This window comes from Lagenorhynchus albirostris, chromosome 4 (genome assembly GCF_949774975.1).
Source record: "Lagenorhynchus albirostris chromosome 4, mLagAlb1.1, whole genome shotgun sequence".
Taxonomy (NCBI): Eukaryota; Metazoa; Chordata; class Mammalia; order Artiodactyla; family Delphinidae; genus Lagenorhynchus; species Lagenorhynchus albirostris.
This window is the reverse complement of record NC_083098.1, coordinates 76,079,916-76,087,754: the sequence shown is the minus strand read 5'-3', so window position 1 is coordinate 76,087,754 and position 7,839 is coordinate 76,079,916. Positions and strand designations below refer to the sequence as shown.

The following is a 7,839-nucleotide window of genomic DNA, read 5'->3' as shown; positions in this document are numbered from 1 at the left end:
GCTACTGTTATTTGGGTCTTTTGTCACACACAGCCAAAGCTAATCTGAAATGATACATGTACCAGATATGTAACCATATATTGTTTGATGTGTCAAAAAATTACTCTCTAATTTTGTTTTTAATGCACATTCTTTAATCACTGGGAACCCAAAAAAACATGGCATCATAGTTATAGACTAGATAGCTACTTAAGAGTATAAGCTGCAAAGGAGCCAAGGTTATTATCATTAACACTGATGGTGGTCTAACCAGCAGGAGAGTCCATTCTTCTTCTTCTTCTTTTTTTTTAATTTATTTTTATTTTTTATACTTGGTTGCGTTGGGTCTTCGTTGCTGCGCGCGGGCTTTCTCTAGTTGCGATGAGCAGGGGCTACTCTTTGTTGCAGTGCGCGGGCTACTCATTGCGGTGGCTTTTCTTGTTGCGGAGCACGGGCCCTAGGCATTTCAGTAGTTGTGGCACGCGGGCTCTAGTAGTTGTGGCTCGCGGACTGTAGAGCACAGGCTCAGTAGTTGTGGCACACGGGCTTAGTTGCTCCACGGCATGTGGGGTCTTCCTGGACCAGGGCTTGAACCCATGTCCCCTGCATTGGCAGGTGGATTCTTAACTACTGCACCACCAGGGAAGCCCCAGAGGGTCCATTCTTCTAACAGAAACTTAATTTTGTTCAGATACCTACTCACTCCTGTTCAACACAACCTGGGATAAGCAAACTTCACCCCCACTCTAGGGAAGGCCTGGGGAACTAAGTGTTATGCCACATCTCTGCTCAGAATCTCTGCTCAGAATTTGGATCATCCAAAGTGGGTTCTATCTCTGGCCTTCCAGTGAAGGGAGCCAATCAACTTCCCTGTTATTGAGGGAAGATAAAATTGGGTTTTCTATGACTTGCAGTTAAAAGCATTTTTGTTGCTGTTGTTTTTTAATTGTAAATTTTTAACCTTTTTTTAAAATTAATTTTTATTGGAGTATAGTTGCTGTACAACGTTGTGTTAGTTTCTATTGTACAGCAAAGTGAATCAGCTATAGGTATACATATATCCCCTTTTCTGGGGATTTCCTTCCATTTAGGTCACCACAAAGCATGGAGTAGAGTTCTCTGAGCTATACAGTAGGTTCTCATTAGTTATCTATTTTATACATAGTATCAACAGTGTACATATGTCAATCCCAATCTCCCAATTCATCCCACCCACCACTTTCCCCCCTTGGTATCCATACGTTTGTTCTCTACATCTGTGTCTCTATTTCTTCCCTGCAAACCGGTTCATCTGTACCATTACTCAGATTCCACATATCTGCGTTAATATACAATACATTTCTCTTTCTGACTTACTTCACGCTATATGACAGCCTCCATACGTTTGTTCTCTACATCTGTGTCTCTATTTCTTCCCTGCAAACCGGTTCATCTGTACCATTACTCAGATTCCACATATCTGCGTTAATATACAATACATTTCTCTTTCTGACTTACTTCACGCTATATGACAGCCTCTAGTCCATTCATTTGTCTCTACAAATGACCCAATTTTGTTCCTTTTTATGGCTGAGTAATATTCCGTTGTATATATGTACTACATCTTCTTTATCCATTCCTCTGTTGATGGACATTTATGTTGCTTCCATGTCCTGGCTATTGTAAATAGTGCTGCAATGAACATTGGGGTGCATGTGTCTTTTTGAATTATGGTTTTCTCTGCTTATATGCCCAATAGAGGAATTCATGGGTCATATGGTAGCTCTATTTTTAGTTTTTTAAGGAACCTCCATACTGTTCTCCACAGTGGCTGTGTCAGTTTACATTCCCACCAACAGTGCAAAAGGGTTCCCTTTTCTCCACACCCTCTCCAGTATTTATTGTTTGTAGATTTTTTGATGACGGCCATTCTTACTGGTATGAGGTGATATCTCATTGTACTTTTGACTTGCATTTTTCTAATAATTAGTGATGTTGAGCAGCTTTTCATGTGCTTCTTGGCCATCTGTTTGTCTTCTTTGGAGAAATGTCTATTTAGGTCTTCTGCCCATTTTCTGATTGGGTTGTTTGTTTTTTTGATATTGAGCTGCATGAGCTGTTTGTATATCTTGGAGATTAATCTTTTGTCAGTTGTTTCATTTGCAAATATTTTCTCCCATTCTGAGGGTTGTCTTTTCATCTAGTTTATGGTTTCCTTTGCTGTGCAAAAAGCATTTTAAAGTAATATGGCCACACGGTGGAAATAAACCCTCAGCTGGAGGAGAGTACTTGGTTCTATTCCAAGCCTTGCCACCAATTAGCTGTGTGACCATAAGCAAGTCACTTCACCTCTCTGAAACTCAACTTCCTCATCTGAAAAGGTGAGGCTTTTGGACTAGTTCAGTGGTCCTCAATCATGGGTGGCTCTGCTCCCATGAGATATTTGGGGAAATGTGGGGCATTTTTCATTATCACAATAAATGTGGAGACACTGCTGACATTGAGTGGGCAGGGAACAGGGATGCCAAATATCTACAATGCTTGGGATGATCCAATACAATGAAAATTTGTCTCACCCAAAATGCCTCTTGAGATACTGTGCTAGATACTCCTCTTATCTCTTACGTCTCTTCTGACTCTGGGTCATTTATTCCTTTCTCTTGATTTCTGCTTTCCTATTCTTTGCCATCCGCTGGTCTCCCTTTGACTGCCTAGACAGAGACTTTCTATCCGTGTTTCTCAGTTTTGGTCCCAAGGACAACATGCATCAGAATCACCTTGGGGAACTGCTAAAAATTCAGTTTCATGGGCCCAACCTATGCCCTACTGAATCAGCATCAAGATCCCCAGGTGACTCATATGCAGTCTATAACTTGCTTTACATGTTTCTCCATCTCACCAGGCCACAAAATGGCAACAATATAGAAGTTTTCTTAAAAAACTTGAAAATCTTTAAAGTCACTTATAAGGTTTAAAAAAATAAGGTTATCACCCATCTTGGTATTTGAGTTCTTTGCATAAGTTATTTCACTCACCCTCACAGAAACCTAGTAAAAGAAGTCTCCTATTCCCATTTTACAGGTTAAGGAAAGGGCTTCCTTATCATTACAAGTTAGCAAATGCAAGCGCTGGGACCTGAGCCCAGATATGCTTGACCCCAAAGCCTGAATCGCTCCATTATGCTATATAGTCTCATGGTGTTCTCTGTCTTTGTGATACTGGCTACCAAATAGACACACCAGACAAATGCCTGGCTGCTACTTGCAACGATGCTCTGTTCACACCAGTGATGTACATCTACAATACATGTGACAGATGTGTGATTTGATTTATTGTTAACAAAGAAAGATCCAGGTCATAAAATAGTAAGTGTATGTAGTATGATCCAATTTGCTAGCTATATTCCAAATGTTAACAGTAGGAGGCATTGCAGAATATATTTTTAAAATGTGATTATATTACACAGTGTGGCATAGATGGCTGGCTAACCCTTCCTTAGCTCAGAGTTATTACTTGGACACAGCTGCCCAATGAAGGATTACATATCCCAGCCTCCTTTGCATCCAGATCAGGACATATGGCTAATTCTCACCAATGGGATGTGAACAGAAGTGCTGTGTCACTTCTGGGTTGGGTTTTAAGTAATGGGCTGTGCCTTTTTTTTTGCTCCCCTCTTCCATCTGTCAGCCAGGTGCAGAGGACTCCAAGGAAACTGGGGCTATTTGACTTGGAAGGTGCCCAGATTCCTGAATGACCGTGTGTAGGAAGAACACCTACTGTCACATGAGCAAGAAACAAGCTTCTGTTGTGCTGTCTCGTGGAAATCTGGGGGTTGTTATAGCACCCTACCTAATACAAGCTATACAGACTGATCAATAATTATAATCTTTATTTTCTTCTTTTTATAAATGTGTGATTTAAAAAAATAACAGTAACATTTACGGGCTTCAATGCTCTAGTTATAGCAATGAGCATCCTCACTGGTTTTTAACTCTCAAGACTCCCATCATCTAAAATATATTGGAGAGATTCACAGAAGGAGTAAAAGGCTGGCAGGGTGACTAGCTGCCTCTTTCCTTTTACATAGAATCAGACCATATATAGAAAGTCATTTAAACATCCTTGAGTTAAACATCCAAAGGGACAAAGAGGTGTCAAGGATTCTGAATCAACTACCAAAAATTTGTTTTTCGTTGCACTGAATGACACTTTATACACAATAAGTATGTATAAACACGGGACAACAGTTTGCAAAGTGCTCTTAAGTCATAAAAAAGAATGGATAAAAGATTTGCCTATCCTTTATCATTATACCTTGTATAAATAAAGGAAGCTGGTGGCGCAGTGGTTGAGAGTCCGCCTGCCGATGCAGGGGACACGGGTTCGTGCCCCGGTCCAGGAAGATCCCACATGCCGCGGAGCGGCTGGGCCCGTGAGCCATGGCCGCTGAGCCTGCGCGTCCGGAGCCTGTGCTCCGCAACGGGAGAGGCCGCAACAGTGAGAGGCCCGCGTACCGCAAAAAAAATAAATAAATAAAGGAAGCTGAGTTTAATACCCAACTGACTGCAAAGAATCACAGGTTTTTGAAAAGTTGGGCAGCGCCTTGGACTTAATTTCCAGTCAGTTATGCTGCAGCGTCTTATCCAACAGCTCATATGAATTGCAGTAACATAATCCAAAGGCAATTACAAACAAAGCTGGCTTAACCATGAGGTTTGACAAGAACCATGAAGCGTACACACTGGAAGCATTTTAATAGGTTTAAGATTTCATGAAACATTAAAAAGAAGATGAAGGAAAGGTTTGGAATTGCTTGAGGTAACAGAAGACATCAAACTAGTTTAACTGTTTAGAATGAGAATTAACGCACGAAATGAAAATTTTGTGAGAGGGTTTAGCTCTAAATATAAGAGAATATTTATTTTCATGGACAGTATCAAGGTAAAATGGCAATGACATTTGGTTTCTTGTAGTTCCGTGATTACTGTGTTCTCTCCCTTAGTATCCGTATGGGGATGGAAACAGACCTTTGTGGACAGAGACTTGATTTTAAATGGATCCTTCACACTGCCTGGCTATGTCTACATGAAACCAGAATATCTAGATCAGGAGTATAAAGCTTTAAAAATGCCAATGATGCCAAGGTTTCTGATGTTTCCAAAGAGCCAAGCGTTTGTACAGATGTTTCCAAATATGTAGATGCTGATGTCGACAGTTTAGTTGACAAAATTCAGATAAGTGCTGGGACTTTTTATTTTTAGCACAGCTATTTTTAGCACAAGCTTCTATCAATGTTTAGTAATGGATGATAGGGTAACTGCTTCAAATTCTTGACCCCAGGAAAAGCCCAGGTATTCAGGGAGGCATTTGGAAACGTGCCCATCCCTCCAGGCTTCTTTGGGTACCCCTACCCCTGTCCCTTGAAACCTAATAAGTCCTCTAAACATTCCTGAGTTATTCCAGAGAGGTGAAGGCATGTCAAAGCTGTGGGGAACCTGACAAAGTGATCTGATGGGCAGCCAAGTGCTGAACATGCAGTAGACACTCAATAAGTACATGAGGAAATGTGGCAATCAGAAGAGAAGGTTCACAGCCTCCTTTTACCACATCTGCCCACTGACGGCATCTGAAGCCACATCTTAATATAGGGGAATTTCCTACGCTCCTGTCTAAAGCCAATTCTTCCACTTCGCACTAGAGCCCATTCACTCTTGCCTACTCAAGATTCTTAACCTGCTCTCATCAGGCTTTTTGTTCTGCCCACTCCATCAAGTCTGCTGTCATCTGGCGAGGCTGCAGAATCCGTATGAACCCATCAGTTCTCCGTCCTCCTCCTAACTTGACCTCTTTGTAGCCTTTGACCCATTGGATCGCTCCTTCTTCCCTGAGCCTTTCTCTTCACTTGGATTCCAGGACTTCAGACCCTCTAGTTTTCTCTCTACCTCGATGCTGGCTCTTCTCACTCTCCTTTGCTGTTTCTTCCTCTCTCTCCAATCTTTTGAAGGTGAGTTATCATCAGAGTTCAGTCATTGACCTTTTCCTCTTTTCTAGGCAAATGCGTTTTCTTGGCGATTTTACTTCATCTTGTAGTTTAAAAATTATACCTATGACTCCGGAAGTTACATCTTCACCCTAGCCCTGTCTCCCAAGCTCCGAATGTTCATCTTTCTAACTGCCTTCTCCATGTCTCCACTTGGATGTCTGACTGATTCCTCAAACTTAGCACTTTCCAAACCCCACGCCTGATCTCTCTCTCAATGAAAGGCAACTCCTTTCTTCCAGGTGCTCAGGTCAAAGCCATGGAATAAATCCCTGACTCTTATTCTTCTCACACCCCACAACCAATTCACACCCGTGGGAAATCCTGCTGGGGTTACCTCCACAACAGGTCCAGAACCTGCCCACGTTGGGCCACCTTCACTACTTCCACATAATCGGAGTCACTATACTCTCTCACTGTGGAGGCCCCTTAACAGACTCCCTGTTTCTACCCTTGACCGATACAGTCTATTCCAACACAGCAGCCAGTGATTCTTACAACACGGAAGCCACGTCATGCTGCAACCCTGCTCAGAAGCCCGCAGTAGCTCCCCACTCCATGCAGGGGAAGAGGCCCTATAAGGTTCCACGTGATCTGCCCCCCACCTCTCTTCTGTCACCTCCCCCCTCACGCCTCTGTCCCCACCAACACTGCCCCTTGCCAGCCTCCGAGGCTCCAGCACACTCCTGCTCTGAGCCTTTCTCCCGTTATCTGCTTGTCTGCTCTCTCACCCCCTTCACGTCTTTGCTCAACTGTCACTTTCTCACTGGCGCCTCTTCTGATTACCCTTCTTAAAATTCCAACCTGAGCCCCCAAATTCCTGAAAATCCTTCCGCTGCCCTGCCTTGTCTTTCTCCATAGCACGCTCATTATCTTCTAAAGTACCATACACTTATTTCTCTTTCAGCTCTATTATTTATTGTCTATCTCCTCCTCCCTGCCACTAGGATGTGAGCTCCCACTCAGGCCACGATCTTGGTCTGTTTTGCTCACCGATGTACCCTGAGTGCCGAGAACAGAGCCTGCCACGTGGTGGGCACTCACTAAGGATTTGTTAAGTGAATTGAATCGATGAGTGGAAGAACCATCATCCCAGGCCCAAGCACTTTCTCTCATTTAATCCTCAAAATAGCCACATGACATAAATGTATGTGTTTCCCCCATTTTTCAGATGAGAAGTCTGAGGCACAGAAAATTTCTATCATTTGTCCAAGATCGCATGATGGGAGGGAGGCAGAGCCCAAGTTCGAGCCCAGTCTGCACGTTTGACTTCCCCACTATCCTCATCCATTCCTGGAGTGAGTGTTAATTGGTGCAGCTCTTCTGGAGGGTAATTCTGCCTATGGATAAACAGCTTTACAAATGTTCATACCCTTTATTTTAGAGAACTGATCTCGGAGATGCACAAAGACGTATCAAAACCATTGTTTGTAATGGCAAAGAAGCAAACAAAAAACCAGGAAAGAAGCCAAGCGATGCATAGCAGGGAACTGATTTTTTTTAAAAATCATGGTACATTCACACAACGGAAAACTACGTAGTCAGCACTAATGATGGGATAGAAGAACGAATAATGAAACGGAAAAACCTTCCCAGCATATGTTAAATATAAACAACAAAGACGACAAAGCAGGATGCAAAATTGTATACACATCATCATTCCCCAATTTTGAAAAATTACATTATTTATGCACACAAACAGAAAAATGACTAGAAGGAATATACCAAAATGTTAATAATAGTTCTTCCTAATGGTCTGATTATGGGTGATTTTTATTTTCTCTGTAAATTTCTGTGTATCTTTTTATAATAAGAAAACGTCATTTTTAAAAGGAATCTCT

General features: G+C 42.2%; 1 long non-coding RNA gene across 1 annotated transcript; it reads left to right on the top strand.

Annotated features, from left to right (window-relative positions):
- The first annotated feature begins 6,902 nt into the window (after nucleotides 1-6,902).
- Nucleotides 6,903-7,584, top strand: LOC132519347 (uncharacterized). Its single transcript, XR_009540152.1, has 3 exons — nucleotides 6,903-7,051; nucleotides 7,170-7,296; nucleotides 7,383-7,584. It is a non-coding gene; the product is annotated as an uncharacterized LOC132519347 (long non-coding RNA).
- The last annotated feature ends 255 nt before the right edge of the window (nucleotides 7,585-7,839 follow it).